Source organism: Wyeomyia smithii, chromosome 1 (assembly GCF_029784165.1).
Source record: "Wyeomyia smithii strain HCP4-BCI-WySm-NY-G18 chromosome 1, ASM2978416v1, whole genome shotgun sequence".
NCBI classification, from domain to species: domain Eukaryota; kingdom Metazoa; phylum Arthropoda; class Insecta; order Diptera; family Culicidae; genus Wyeomyia; species Wyeomyia smithii.
This window is the reverse complement of record NC_073694.1, coordinates 88,568,278-88,584,837: the sequence shown is the minus strand read 5'-3', so window position 1 is coordinate 88,584,837 and position 16,560 is coordinate 88,568,278.

The window sequence follows — 16,560 nt, the reverse complement described above, 5'->3', positions numbered from 1 at the left end:
CGCCTAGAGAAGACTGTGCTGCCGTTTTAAACAGCAAGCTATTTGATTTTTCGCTTCTTTATACCAATATCATATTGATTGGTGATTTTAACACGAACTTAAATAAAAGAAATAGTAAAAGTTTGCAGTTTAGCAATGTAACCGACAATTTTGGTTTTAGCTGTGTGAATCATCAGCCCACTCATTTTTATTCAGGGGGTTGCTCTCTAATTGATCTGTTATTAACAAATAATGACGAGTTCATTGTTAATTTCAATCAAGTATCTGCACCTGGTTTTTCTAAGCATGACATAATTTTTTCATCCCTCAATATATCTCGCGTTTCCGCTGATCAGCCAAGATACTTCAGAGACTATGGACGTATTAACTACAGAGAATTATATCATAGTTTGGATCAAATCGACTGGTCTTTGCTTTACAGTATGCACGACTCTAATCTCGCAATTGATTTCTTGAATACGCTACTTTTAGAACACTTTCATAGGTTTGTCCCAGCTCGTGCTTACCATCCTTCAGCGATCAACTTCCATTTAACAGAAGAAATTCGTAATGCCATGATTTCGTGGAATGCTGCGTATAGTCAATGGACCAGCAGTAGAAGCGATTTCGATCATGCTCAGTACAGACGATTGCGCAACCGCGTGAATAATTTAATAAAGAGAGCTAAAGCTGATTTCATTTCCTCAGCTTTGCATTCTAATAACTCTAGCAAGCAACTGTGGTCTAAACTTAAGCAACTCAATATTACTAAATACGTAAATAATCAATCACAGTTATCTCATTCAAGTGATGAAATTAATAACTTTTTCAGCGAAAACTTTACTCGTGATCATGAAATACCCCCAACTCCTCCCGAAAATCCAAATGGTTTCAAATTTGTTCCATGTAATGAGTTAGAAGTCGGAAAAGTTATCGATTCTTTCACTTCGAACGCGGTAGGCTTAGATGGAATTCCTCTTAGATTTATAAAATTGATTTTACCCTTCATTATTACACCTATTACATTCGTTTTCAACCTTATCTTTTCAACTTCTAAGTTTCCTCGTTCCTGGAAAGCGTCAAAAGTTATTCCAATACCAAAAAAACCTAGAATTAACTCCTTAAATAATTTACGTCCCATTAGCATACTCTGTGTTTTATCCAAGGCTTTTGAAAAGATTGCCAAAAAACAAATACAAGAGTTCATCAACACTTTTCACCTGCTTACACCATATCAATCAGGATTTAGAACTGGTCATAGCACCACTACAGCTTTGTTAAAGGTGCAAGACGACATTCACAAGATAGTGGACAAGAAAGGAGTAGCTTTTTTGCTTTTAATAGACTTTTCAAAAGCTTTCGATAGGGTTTCCCACGCCAAATTACTGCAAAAACTATCAAACCAGTTCAGCTTTTCACGAGAGGCAGTCTACCTTATTCGGTCTTACCTCTGTGATCGATCTCAATTAGTAGAAACGCAAGGAACTCTATCGAATTCGGTCATCATAATATCAGGGGTTCCTCAAGGGTCAGTACTTGGGCCTTTGCTTTTTTCATTATTTATTAATGATTTGTCAACAGTTCTCAGGCACTGCATGATACATATATTTGCTGACGATTTTTTTTTATTCTCGCTTATTTTCCGTCGGTCTAGTTCCGCCACAGTTGTGGCCAATCACCGACGCCCAGGGAGGCGACTCCACACCCAGGACCCTAACTCACGACCCGTTTATTAACGGACCGGCGCCAACGGCTTTGCTTCCTCATGCAATGGAAGGCGTGATCCCAGAGATTTTTCGCCTTTGCTGACGATGTTCAGCTTTATTTCTGCTCTGGCAATCTTTCAGTTGATGAAATGGGTGTACTCGTTAATTCGGATCTTGAAAATGTTAGCCGATGGTCAGAACGAAATCTTCTCTCTGTAAATGCTTCCAAAACAAAAGTTATGTTTATCAGTCGTCGAGAAATTCCGTCTACATTACCGAGTATAATTTTTAATCGTGAAACCTTGGATTATGTTGATAAAATCTCTAATTTGGGGATCACCTTTCAGCACAATCTTGAATGGGATGCTTATATTAATACCCAGTGCTCAAAAATCTACGCAGGTTTACGTCACTTAAGGCTAACTGCAAGCATGCTGTCTATTCCGGTTAAAATTAGATTGTTCAAAACACTTCTACTTCCCCACTTTACCTATGGGTTAGAATTAATTTCAAACGCCTCTGTTGCTGCTTTCGACAGATTAAGAATTGCGCTAAATGGATGTGTGCGTTGGATTTTAAATATTAATACCTTTTCTCGAGTTTCACATCTCCATAGTTAACTACTGGGATATTCTTTCCACGTTTTCCTAAAATCGCGGTATACATCTATTTAGAATAATCTATCATGGTCCCCGTTATCTTTCAGAAAAACTCAAGTTTTTCAGAGGCACACGTACCAGAAGCTTTGTTTTGCCACAATTCATTACTTCTCACTATCGTGATTCGTTTTTCGTGCGAGCAATTACTTTATGGAACCAGCTCCCAGCCGACATTAAAAATATTACTTTACGAGGGAGGTTCATGCGCAGGTGTATAGATTGGCTAGAAGAAAGGAATTAAAGATGTTAAAGTAAAAATCAATGGATCTTAAGTTAATAAGTTCAAAATAATTAATTAATATTTAAGATGTGGTTACATTCAATCCAATTGTAGAATTAAAGAAGGAGAATGCCTTACTCTACAAGTATACTTTGCAATAAATATTAATAAATAAATTGAGGCACAAAAAGACAGAAAATTAGAAACAAAAGAAAATATTAATAGGAAGAAAAGACTTGAAAAACTACTAGTTGAATTGAACAAAAAGTTGGAATGTGAAAATGAAGAAAGTATCGTTTCTAAGAATCGAGTCAATACTCTTGGATCTCTAAGACAAAAGCCTGGAGAAAAGAATAATAAACAAGAAAAGAGAACGAAACTGAAACCAAAGAATTCGGAAAAAGTATCGACTACAGATGCTTCGGATTCAGACTTGAAAACAACTACAGGAGTTACGTCGAGCTTAGATAGCTCAGAGGGGACCAAGAAAAAAAGAAAAAGCAGACTAAGCACTATAAACCCAGAGGAAATAAAAAAAAGGGTAGCCTTTGAATCCCATACGTCATCTGAAAGCTCTACTACTGAATCGAGTGATAGTTCCCAAAATACGACAACTGATAGCTCATCCGATTCAGAAGAAACACGACGACGAAATTTAAGAAAAAAGAAACGGAAACACCCGAAAACTAAACGAAATAAAGAACCAATGGAACGAATTGGGTTGTTTAGCTATATCAGTTTTTTACATCATCTGAAAGATCTGCATTTTCTAAGTAAAACGTGATTTCAAAAAAATCTATCGGTGTCCTTCGCTTTTTAAATCACGATTTGAAACTGCTCGAAATCTGCTCGAAATCGCTTCAATGACAGTTCGCCCATATACCAACTGTCATTGTAGCGATTTAGAGCGAATTTTTATTCTTTATTTAAAAATCGAAGAATAATGATATAAAGTTTTAAAAAATTATGTTTTGCTCAGAAAATCACACTCTTTCAGATGATATATAAAAATCTGAAATCCGTTAATAGCTAAACAACCCAATTCCCATCTCAGAATGGCGAATAAAGTATGACGGAAAAGACAATGGACGTAAATTGGCAGAGTTCTTCAAATAAATAAAACTGCGAAGTAAATCGGAAGAGGTGAGCGATCGCGAACTATTCTGATCAGCATTGCATTTGTTCGCTGGTCGTGCTCGCGAATGGTACATAGAGGGGGTGGAAAGTAAAGATTTCAGAAACTGGCGGGAGCTGAAAAAGCAACTCAAGCGCGAATTCCTTCCTCCAGATATGGACTTTCACTTGGAAACTCAAGCAACCAATCGTCGACAAGCGAGAGGAGAAAAGTTTGGTGACTATTTTCATGAAATGCAGAAAATTTTCCAGTCGATGACGAAAGGAGTGTCCGACCGGAGAAAATTTAACATAATCTGGCGAAATATGCGCCACGATTACAAAAATGCTCTCACGGGCAGACGCATCCCATCGCTCAACAAGTTGAGAAAATACGGTAGACTGGTTGACGAAAATTATAGCAACCTGTATCAAAAGCAATCGGAAAGTACGACTCACTACCGTACGACCCTGGTTAATGAGGTAGTGCGTACAGGAAACCCGAAAAATAAAATGGGTATGGATGAAACAGGCAGTAAATCACGTGTGTTTACTAGCAGCAACCGAGACCAAAAACACGAGAGTAAGGAGTTAGTGATCAAAGCACAGAATACATCTGCCGAGAAAATTAAAAGTACACCAGGGTCGGAAGCGAGTGACCCGTTTGAAGGTTCAAGTAGAGGCACGCTCGAAAAATTGGTCCAATAATATGTACGTCCATCCATTGGAACATGTTACAATTGCAGGAGACCGGGACATCATTATGTCGAATGTCCTGATGAAAGACAAAAATTTTGCCGGATCTGTGGCTTCGCAAACGTGTACAGCAGTATGTGTTCGTTTTGTCGAAAAAACGCACAGGTTTCAGCTTAAGGGAGGCAGCTGAAACGATTGCGGCAACCCCTCCCAATACTAACGATACGAAAACTGATTTACTAAACTGTGGCTACAGGCCAACCACTAATAGTGACTATCATGACGAACCAGAAGTAGAAGAATGTTTTGTGATGGTACACGATGATGAAAGACCATTTGTGAAAGTTTCACTTATGGGTACAGAGATAATGGGACTTTTAGATAGCGGGGCACAGCGATCTGTATTAGGCTTATGGTCGGAAAGTTTAATAAAGTCGCTGAATGTGAAACAATTTCCCTCCCAAACCACCATAAGCACGGAAGGTGGGAGGAATGTGCCAGTAGAAGTTTACGTTAATTTACCCATTACGTTCAACAATCGTACCAAAATATTTCCAGTGTTGGTAGCACCAGATCTCTGCCGAAGACTAATTTTAGGCTATGATGATTTCTGGAAGGCTTTCCACATTAAACTAACAGTGAGTCGAGGGGACGTAACGTGCTGTGATGAATCTATAGTAGAGGGGGAAAATAAGACGGTAGTTTTGACCCAGGAACAATCCCAGGAACTGGAAAGAGTAAAAGGGTTATTTAAAATAGCTAAAGATGGCCAAAGATTAGATATAACTCCTCTACTGTTTCACAAAATCGAGCTAAAAGAAGAGTTTAAAAATGCACCTCCCATAGGCGTCAATCCATATCCTACTTCGCCGGAAATGCAAAGAAAGATTAGCCTAGAAATTGACAAATTGTTAATTCAAGGGGTGACAGAAAAAAGCAATAGTGAATGGTCTTTGAGTACGGTGCCGGTAGTTAAACCAACAGGCGAGGTGCGCTTGTGCCTAGATGCACGACGTTTGAATGATCGAACGCGAAGGGATGCCTATCCCTTCCCCCATCAAGATCGCATTCTGAGCCGGTGGGGAGCTAGTCGGTATCTGACGACGATTGATCTTACCAAAGCATTTTTACAAATTCCTCTACACCCTGATTAGCGCAAGTACACTGCCTTTGCTGTACTTGGCAGAGGATTATTTCACTTTACCAGGCTGCCTTTTGGACTTGTTAACAGTCCAGCTAGCCTAGCGCGTTATATAGGCGAAGTACTAGGATATGGGGAATTAGAACCGAATGTGTTCGTATATCTCGACGATATTGTCGTGGTAAGCGACATATTCGAGTCTCACATGAAAAGCTTGCGAGAGGTTGCTTAGCAATTGGAAAGAGCGAACTTATCAATTAAATTAAAAAAATCAAAATTCTGTGTACCTGATCTTCCCTACTTGGGATATATCCTCTCGGCTAAGGGTTTGAGACCAAATCCAGAGAGAATAGAGCCTATTGTAAACTATGAGAGGCCTACCTCGATTCGAGCATTGCGCAGATTTTTGGGAATGGCCAATTACTACAGGCGCTTTATCCCCTTGTTTAGTGAGATGAGCGCCCCGCTAACAAATTTACTCAGAAATAAACCTAAATCTATTATTCAGAACGAGGCTGCTGAAACTGCCTTCGCACGTATCAAAGAAAGCCTGATTGTTGCACCGGTTCTGTGTAATCCTGATTTCACCTTGCCTTTCCAAATCCAAACAAACGCAAGTGACAGTGCGATCGCCGCGGTTCTCACACAGCAGCAATCAGACGGAGAAAAAATTGTGACAAATTTCTCGCAAAAGCTTACGCCTGCCCAACAAGCTTATGCGGCCACTGAGAAAGAAGGGTTAGCAGTGTTATCGGCTATCGAAAAATTTCGGCCTTATGTAGAGGGAACCCATTTCATTGTCATAACTGATACCTCCGCCATGACCCACATAATGAAGGGGAAGTGGTGCACTTCTTCTCGATTGAGTCGATGGAGCATCGCTTTGCAAGGTTACGACCTTGAGATAAAGCACCGACGTGGGAAAGACAATCTGGTTCCAGATGCTCTGTCACGAGCGGTAGAAACGCTAGAGACTGGTGAAAATAGTGATGAATGGTATGCGGGCTTATTTGAGAGAGTAAAAGCCTCTCCTGATTATAATTTAGATTAGAAAATCGACTACCACTACCGCAATAATCACAAGTAAAATCGAAGATGGCGAAATGTTTAAATTTGTCCCAGCGAAAACAGAGGTGTTGGATTATCGCTACGAGTGGAAGCTATGTGTTCTCGAAAGTCTCCGAAAAGAGATTCTCCGGAAAGTGCACGACCAAAGCTTCCATATTGGCTACGAAAAACTTCCAAACCATTCCAGATACTATCGATTGATTTCATTCAATCTCTCCCCCGAAGTAAATCAGGCAATGTCCATCTGCTGATTTTTTTCGATCTGTTTTCTAAATGGACCATGCTAATTCCAGTACGAAAGATATCCACTAGCATTGCGATTAAGGCCATAGAGGAACAATGGTTTCGCCGGTATTCGGTACCTGAAATACTTATTAGTGATAACGCTAGCTGTTTCCTGAGTAAAGAATTTAAAACTTTCCTTGACCGATATAAAGTCCAACACTGGACGAACGCGCGTCATCACAGCCAGGCGAACTCAGTAGAGAGACTAAACCGCAGCATCAATGCTTGTATACGAACGTATGTCAAATCGAATCAGCGTCTTTGGGATACTCGCATTTCCGAAGTCGAATTCACTATCAATAACACTCGGCATTCGATGTCGATGTCGATTTTCACGCCGTTCCGAGTCATTTACGGGTATGAAATTGTTGCTTCCGGCGAGGAACATAGGCGCGAGCCAGACAGAAAAGATCTCTCTGAAAATGAAAGAGTACAACATAAACTGAAGATTGATCGTGCAATATTCGGTAAAGTATCAAAAAATTTGGAAAATGCTTTCGAAAAGAGCAACCGGATTTACAATCTGCGATTTCGAAAACTGCTCCGGTGTACATAGTAGGAGAAAAGGACTACAAACGAAAATTTACCCCTTCGTCAGCGAGCGATGCATACAATGCGAAGTTTGCCCCTCAGTATCTTCCGTGTAAGATCGTAGCCAGGCGGGAAACTAGTTCGTATGAACTGTGTGACGAAGATGGTAAAAACATCGGTATTTTCTCCTCCGCTAATTTAAAACCAGGGAATCCTGAGTGATGCCTGGTAGAATTATTTAATGAATCGAGTGAGGATCCGCAACAGCACAGATGCCCTGCATAATTCACTCGTTGTCTGATGTTTTCTTTCACTGTTGATGAGTTCTAAGAGAATCCAGAGTAGAACTGACGAATCTGATTAAAACTTGAAAGATGCCACATACCCAATTGCCTAACTAGTAAATTAATATTCACCAGTAAGCTTTATGGTTACTTACTCTCTAATAATATGAATAACACATGCGGAAACATCCATATAAAAATGCGAACATTCCTTGTCAAAGAAAATCCTATGATGCACCAAAGTATTTTAACCGGCTAACTTCTTCATATTATCAGGGAGCGACACTATAATGATAAATAACTAAATCACAAAATTCTAAGTAAAATATTAAAAAAAACCAACAACAAATTTGATATCCCCACTCAACGACTTATTGTCAACATTGGGTAAAGTGATTATGCAGCTCTAATTTGACGTTTATCGGAATTGATTCGTCACAAGTTCGAAAGAGAGCAAGCGAGCGTCTCCCTCTCAACTGAGTAATTGAGATAATTGGGAGTAGCAAGATCGATTAATTGATTATATAGAGTAAAAGCGCCAATATATGGTTTATTAGTATATCGATTTGAGAAACAGAAATGTATCGGCTGATTTGAATAGGGCTCACGGTGCAACATACATTCCAGAACTCTACACGGTCAAACAATAAAACGCAAAACTCCAGTTCAGTGGCTTAGAAAGTTAGAAGATAAAATAGTCCTTCCTGCAAGATTGCAGCGACGTCCACTTCAGATAGATACGTCGAACTGAAAAGTATATCTGTGAGAAAATGATTACTTATAAAAATACGCTAGAAATAAAGTAGCGTGCAGCAGTTTTAATCGAAGTAATTCGAGAAACGCTGTGGAGTACGGACGAGTCAGGTATGGAAAATTAGAGCCTAATCGGCAATGCTAACCCTCATATACCCCACGACTCTAAGAGAGCTTTTGTGTGTCCACGTGCTAGGACCCGTTGGTATGACCTTCGTGCCATTGATGTCAAGGAGAGATCGGCCCCGCTAATATCGCGCTAGTGTCGCAGATTACTTTGACGCCGAGTGCAGCCGGCAAGAAAACCGTTCCGAGGTTGAGCCCCCGCCTTTGAGGTCGCACGCGCTCTATCTTGAGGCTGTGACGGGCCGGGGTAAAGCACCAGCAGCACAACCACACTGGAGTAAGCTACTAGCACCGCCAGACGCCGGGTTTGACGCCGTTAGTGCGCCGAAAGTCAGCCGAAATATCCGATCAACGAAAATACGCGGTTGATACCCCGCCCTCGAGGTCACACGTGCTCTGACTTGAGGCTGTGACGGGCCGGGGGAACACCTCCTCCCAGTAGGATAGCAGCAGAACGCGCGCAGCAGCAGAAAGGTCGGCCGACCTGTATCCAGATTACACCGTGAGCGATAGAGTTAGGCAAAAACGTGAGTAGAAATGAAAGATTTAGAGTAGACTGTGATTTTTTGAATAATTCGATCTGAAAGTAGACCCGGAGCCGACCCTGAGTGCCTTCGTGCGTCTCATAGTCGAGCAGGCGGAAAAGAGGTCGTGAGCACCCACCCCGGAAGTCCCCAGAGGAACGGCCAGGGACTTGGGGTTTCTAGCAGCCTGCCCTTCTGGCAGGTTGAGCGATAACAAGAAACATATACGACCTTTCTTCACCGAATTAAATAATAATCGGATAAGCGGTTTGAAAATTTATAAATGTTGACAGCATTCATATTCCCCCCCTTTTTCTTTAACTACGCCACTGAGATATATAGCAAAGTCTCAGATGAAAGCCTCATCTTCGAAACCACCTGTATATAACGATGTGCATTTTAATAATTTACAAACAGTAAATTAATATATCCCTCCCTTACTACGCCACTGAGATAGAGAAAAATCAATGTTATAGAAACACACCCACCGATCGAAATTGGCACGGTGAGCAAGTTAGGTGCTGAGGAGCATACAAATAGTTGATTAACCTCCCTCCCCCTCCCTTGCTACGCTTATGGAATGGGTAAATTTCAAAGTCATTGTAATACATCAGCTACTATAGATTCTACATACCGAGTTTAATGCAGATCGGTCCAGCAGTTTTGAAATCCGGGGTGTCATAGTTGCTCATAAGGCGCTATGGCAGCCACCCCTAGCCATGGCCTCACTGCTTCGGCATAGATTACCATGGGACCAGATAGGCGACCACTCCAGTATGGATAAGGATAGCGGCTGGAAGGGGGACCCACTTAAAAAGAATGAATATTAAAAAAAATGGAGATGAACAAATGAGCGCAGATGAGTTGAAAAACCCGTTTGCTCGAGGAGGCATCCAGAGGTCTCCGCCGAGAAAGGCGGAGAGGGATGCAATAAAGGACGCCTGCGAAGACGGCAAAGGCAGTACGCCTACCGGATCGACGCAAGACATCGCAGTGGCTGGTCCACTGTTGATAAAGGCGGTCGGAAGACAGCGAGACACGCTACCGAAGGTAGTAGCGCTGTCGGAGCAGCTCGATGCCATAATCGAGTTTGCGAAAAGTCGCACCAACACGACGAAGTACCTGAAGCAGGCTCTCTACATGCTTCGGTCCTCCGTCGATGCTGCGAAGAAGGAGCACGCCGAGCTCAAGGCAAGAGCGGTGGCTGCAGAGAAGAATGCGAACAGAGGTGACCGGAAGGGCGACGAAGTCGGTCCAAACGGACACCTGCACGTTTGCAGCGGTTTGCGCCTCCGGGTCAGCCGCAAAAAAAAGCAAGGCAGACTCCGGGGGAAGCCCCCGAGAACAGCAAGAAACGGTTGGTTGTGCTAAGCCCGCGAGACAGCGCACCAACGGCCTCCAAGTCCGCCGAAAAGTCTGCCGAAGTGGCAGCAACGAGAAACCCTTGGGTTACCGTGGGAGGAAGAAAGCGCCAAAAAGGCAGCAAGCGCGACGACGAGAAGGCGAAAAATCGTCCAAAAATGCGAAAGAAGGCGCGAAGCAGGGGTGACGCTCTCATACTCAAGACGGATGGGTCCAAGTACTCCGAAGTCTTGAAGAAAATGAGAGGCGAAACCCAGCTCAAGGATCTGGGAGCGGATGTGCGGACCATCCGTCGTTCTCGCACCGGCGAGATGATCCTTGAGCTCCGTGAGGATGCTAAAAACAAGGGCGCTGCCTACAAGACGGTAGCCGAGCAGGTCCTTGGGAAAGATGTGCAAATTCGGGAACTCACCTCAGAGGTGACTCTCCAGCTCAAAAACCTGGATGAAATCACCGAGAGGTGCGATATTGCACAGGCCCTCAAGGAGAAGTGCGGAGTGGAAGTAGCCACTGAGGTAATTCACCTCCGTAAGGCTCCAGCGGGGACCCAGGTGGCCATTTTCCGGCTTGCATCGGCCGATGCAACCCTGGCCCTGAAGACAGCCAAACTTAAGGTTGGCTGGTCAGTATGTCCCCTGAGCATACTCCAGCAGCCGGACGTTTGCTTCAGGTGTTTCGAGGGAGAACACAAGCCCTGGACCTGCAAGGGGCCCGATAGGAGCCAGTTATGCAGGCGTTGTGGTGGTGCTGGCCATAAAGCTAAAGACTGCGGGGAGCCTCTCAAGTGCTTGGTATGTACTGGAAAACGGGACGCCAAGCACTTTATGGGAGGCCCGCGGTGCCCACGGGCGTGAGGGTGACACAATTGAACCTGAACCATTGCTATGCGGCACAGCAGCTACTATACCAAGCAGCGTCTGAGTCGCGGTCGGACATCGCATTCGTATCGGACCCCTACTGCATTCCTCCCGGAAACGGTAATTGGGTTGCATAAAAGTCCAGTACGGCGGCCATATGCACGACCAGCAAGTTCCCGGTTCAGGAGGTTGTGTCAACCTCAAATGAAGGATACGCGGTTGCCAAGATGGACGAAGTGTTCTACTGCAGTTGTTATGCTCCGTCGCGTTGGTCTATCGAAAGGTTCACCCAGATGGTCGATTTGTTATCTATGGAGCTGACGGGACTAACACCCTTAGTAGTGGCGGGCGACTTCAACGCTTGGGCTGTTGTGTGGGGAAGCCGCCGCACGAACCGGAGTGGTCAGATCTTGTTGGAAGCTTTGGCAAAGCTCAACCTAGATCTGGCCAACGTTGGAACCAAGTGTACATTCAGCAGAAATGGTGCGGAGTCGATCATCGACGTGACTTTCTCCAGCCCAGGACTGATCGTGAACTGGAGGGTAGACGATGGCCACACCTATAGTGACCACCAGTCGGTCTGCTATAGCGTAGTCCATAACGTGAGGCGGCAGGCGACGGGTAGAACCAATACTCTGACCGTCCGCGGGTGGAAGATATCGCATTTCGATGCCGAGGTATTTGCAGAAGCAATGAGAAGAGAGCGCGAGGGGGGCAGTTGGCTCCGCCCGAGTGCTGACCAATTTCTTGCCACATTATCGCGGGCGTGCGACGCCACCATGCCTCGGACTCGCCAACCTAGGAATGGTAAGTCACCGGTATACTGGTGGACCGACGCGATAGCGGACCTCCGTAGCGCGTGCCTCCGTGCAAGACGGATGTTGCAACGTGCACGTACCGATGCACAGAGAGTAGAGCGCCGTGTAGCATCCGGATCTGCAAGATCGGCGCTTAAAAGTGCGATAAAGGCGAGCAAGAGGGCCTGCTTCGATAGGCTATGCGCGAGTGCCAATACGAATCCGTGGGGCAACGCCTACAGAGTCGTAATGGCGAAGACCAAAGGCGTGTTGGCGCCTGCAGAGCGATCACCAGCGATGCTGGAGCGTATCATCGAGGGATTCTTTCCACGCCACGAGCCATTACCTCAAGGCGTTCCTTGAAGCTCTTAGGGGTTATGGTTGACAATAAGCTCACATTTAAGAGTCACGTCGACTATGCCTGTAAGAGGGCTTCAACGGCCGCTGCAGGACTATCTCGAATGATGTCGAATAGCTTAGCGGTATATGGCAGCAAGCGTAAACTTCTTGCCAGCATGGTTTCGTCCATACTTAGGTATGGTGAGCCAGCGTGGTCCAAAGCGTTAGGTACCAACAGTCATCGTCGTAAACTGGAAAGTACCTACAGGCTAATGTGCCTGAGGGTTGTGAGCGCGTACCGTACAGTGTCATACGACGCAATCTGCGTCCTGTCCGGCATGATGCCTATCAGCATAGCCATTAAGGTACCAGAAGGTCATTCTCAATGATCAGATGGCAGCAGGAATGGTCCAATTCCGTAAAGGGTAGATGGACGCATCGACTTATTCCGGACGTATCCGGATGGGTCGGGAGGCGCCATGGAGAAGTTAACTTCCACTTGACACAGATTCTGTCAGGTCATGGTTGCTTCAGGCAGTATCTACACAGATTCGGGCATGCGGGGTCCTCCATGTGTCCCGAGTGCGCGGATGCGGAAGAGACTGCTGAGCATGTCTTCTTCGTGTGCCCTCGTATTGTGCATGCGCGGAGCGACATGATGGTAGTGAGCGGGCCGAACACCACTTCGGACAACCTAGTTCGGAGGATGTGTAAAGACGCAAACATTTGGAGGGCGGTTTGTACAGCTGCCTCTCAAATAGTTTTAGAATTGCAAAACAGGCGACAGGTTGACCACCGACACGCCAGTATTAGCTAACGGCCAGTCTCCAGGTTAGTTAGCTAAGTTAGCAAAGTGACCTAAAGAACCAAAAGGGTGCACAGAGCACAAAAGCCGCTCCCCGAAGCAATACCTAGCGGTGGTCCCGGGGAGTATTATGGGCTGGAGACTGGAGGGGTTTTAGTGGGTCCGGTCACTGATTCAAACCAACCCCACACTCCCTGAGGTTGGTTACCTCACAGTTTGAAGGCAAATTTCCCCTCCACCTGAAACAAAAAAAAATGTATATATATATATATATATATATATATATATATATATATTTATACATATATATATATATATATATATATATATATATATATATATATATATATATATATATATATATATATATATATATATATATATATATATATATATATATATATATATATATATATATATATATATATATATATATATATATATATATAACTTAACTTACTTTATGCTACGGATACGTTTTTGAAAAATAACTACACGACTTCACTGCTTAAACTAGACTGACTTTATTGAGGATAATTTTAATTGTTCTGGCCCTACATACTTGGTTAATCTGCTGACCTCGCATTACTGGTAGTGTCTCCATGTGGCGATGGTTCGGTGGTCGAAGTCTGTCCATGTGGCGATGGTTCGGTGGTCGAAGTCTGCACCTTTGCTGATGAAAGCAGAACAGGTGCCGGTCACGTTAACGGGTTGTTGCCAATCGACATACTTCCAGCCGGGCTTTGGTTGCTTCTGCTGACGCTGCTGCACGTGGTGCGTTGAGGTGCGAAGTTAGTTGCGTTGTTAACTATTCCATCCCTTGAAAAGATTCGTCCCGAATCTCCATAAGATTTGTCTTTGGCTGTAGAGATGAAAACCGGAGGAAACCGGGCCTCTTCGCAAGTGGTTGTGACTATAGTTGTTTTACGATTGGATGTTTCGCATAAACGTTTTGCTAAAATTGTTAATATTGATAAAACCAGAATGAAACCTCCGAATGATAGCTTTTGGAAGGTTTCCTGATGTAATTTTAGTTGTTGGACGTGGTTGAGATTCGTAATGTGCATAAGGTTTAGTTTGTGCACGTCAACTTCTTTCTGTATAGAGGTTTCTAGGAAGGTTATTCCGAACATTGGGATTAATGTCAACTTATGTTCGCTCATAGTCTCCTCGGCCTTGTACAGCGTGCCGTTAATGACCAGAGAGCACCTTTCGAAAGTCACCATAACAGTTCCAGTGATACTTCTCGTGCTTAGGCTGCATTCGTCTGAAATTATATTGATCGGCTCTATTGCATTTTTGATAATTACCGTGTGACTGTTTATCTGTCGGACTTCTGCTCTGCCTTCGATCTCCTTATAATCGCAGGCTGCTTCGGTGCCTTGAAGTGCATTAGCAATGCATTGATCGTCGTTGATGTCCAGGAGGTCTTTTCTCGTACACACCCTGTACTGCTCTACTATCTGACACTTTTTTTTCTAAAACGTAAGTTGTATTTTTACCAACTATTGCTATTTTGAATTTTGTTATAATGGTTTTGTTGTTTTCTGGTATATCTTCAAATAGTACATAATTGAATTTGCCTTCGAGAAATTTTGGAATTTGGATAGCAAAAATTATGTGAGTTCCATTGTGTAATGTGTGTACTTCTAAGTATTCAAAAACTTGGTCAAAGTTTGTTATTACTATCTCTTGCTCTTCTAGAAGTTTGAGTATAAAAAAAGTTTCGTTTCCTGACAACATGGCTGTTGGTAATATCCCTAGTTTTGACATTTGGACATTTTCGAATATTTCTCTTGTTTGTCTTTCTAATGTATCGATGTTAAATAACAATTTATGAAATAATTGTCTGAACAATAAATTACTGTCGTTCGAAAGATGGTTTTTGAGAGCAGAGATTTCTTTCATGACTAGTATTTGCTGAGCATTTACGTGCTCTATTACTGCATTAATTTTTGTCTGAAAGTCGTTGTTAATGCGTATTTGTCTTTCGTTGTTACGTACCAGTTCGTTAGTTTTAGTTTCGTGTTCGTTCAAGGTTTTGTAGATGTCTTGTAAGTCGTCGTTATCCATGTTACCTGAGAGTAGTTTTATGAATGAGCCGAGTGGGTTAAACAGTCCGCGTCGATGTCGTCTAATGGGTTGTAATTTGCTAAAGGATTCCAATAATCCATTCATTCTTATTTGCAGGATTTCTTGGAATTCTCCAGCTTTGTCGCTGTATTCGAGAGATTTCAAAGTGTATTTTAGATTATCTATGCAACTTTGAAATGTCTCTAGTTTATTGACGTGTAAGTGTAAATGATGATTTTGGATAATTTTTGCCTCGCGTTCCTGGAATGCCACTATCCCTGGATGTCTTGTCAAGTCAGTCAGAACCACCTTGGTCCGAGTGGTTTGTACAAGTCCGATGAGTAGGAGGATGAAGTTGAACATCTATAATGAGAAAAGATAAAGTGTGATTATGGATGGACATTCAGGCTTTTTGCTTTCTTCTAATTTTCGATTTGTGAATCTTTCTTCTGGCGTTATCCTGGAAAGTCTTCCTGTAATCGTGGACTACTTTATAAGGTTTGAACTATGCTTTGGTTTTAATTTTGATTCCTTGCCGTGCCACATACACAGTATCGTCGGGTTGCAAGCATGGTTCAACCTCTCGGTTTTTGTTGTGCCACTGAAGGTCCTTCGATTGTTTTTTCGGTTTTTTTTTTTTTTTTTTTAAGGGGGGATTTGTTAGTAGCTTAAGTATTTATGATAAATATTAGTAAATAATGAGTATGTGTGTCCAACCACAAATGGTGACTTCTCAACACTGTTAGAAATTTGTAATTTTAATTGTTAGGATTTGTTTGCTTTCGCAATTAGGACTTATCATTCGTAGGGATTTAAACCTACTTGTCAGAAAAGGGGAAGTAAACTTACAACTAACTTAATTGCTAACTTATTGGCTATAAAGAGAGCTTATCGTAGCAATTGAGGATTGCAACGATTTTTGTCGAAAATTGTTAATAATTTTATTTGACATAGCTTCTAATGGTTCAACACCAGTAAGTCTATGTAATTCGAGTGTACCAAACCAAGGAGGACGCTTCAAAATCATTTTCAGAATTTTATTCTGAATCCTTTGGAGCGTTTTCTTCCTTGTTGAATAGCAACTTGACCAGATCGGTACAGCATAAAGCATTGCTGGTCTAAAAATTTGTTTGTAAATCAAAAGTTTGTTCTTTAAACAAAGTTTAGAATTCCTGTTAATGAGAGGATATAAACATCTCGTATATTTAATGCACTTGGCTTGTATACTCTCAATGTGCTCTT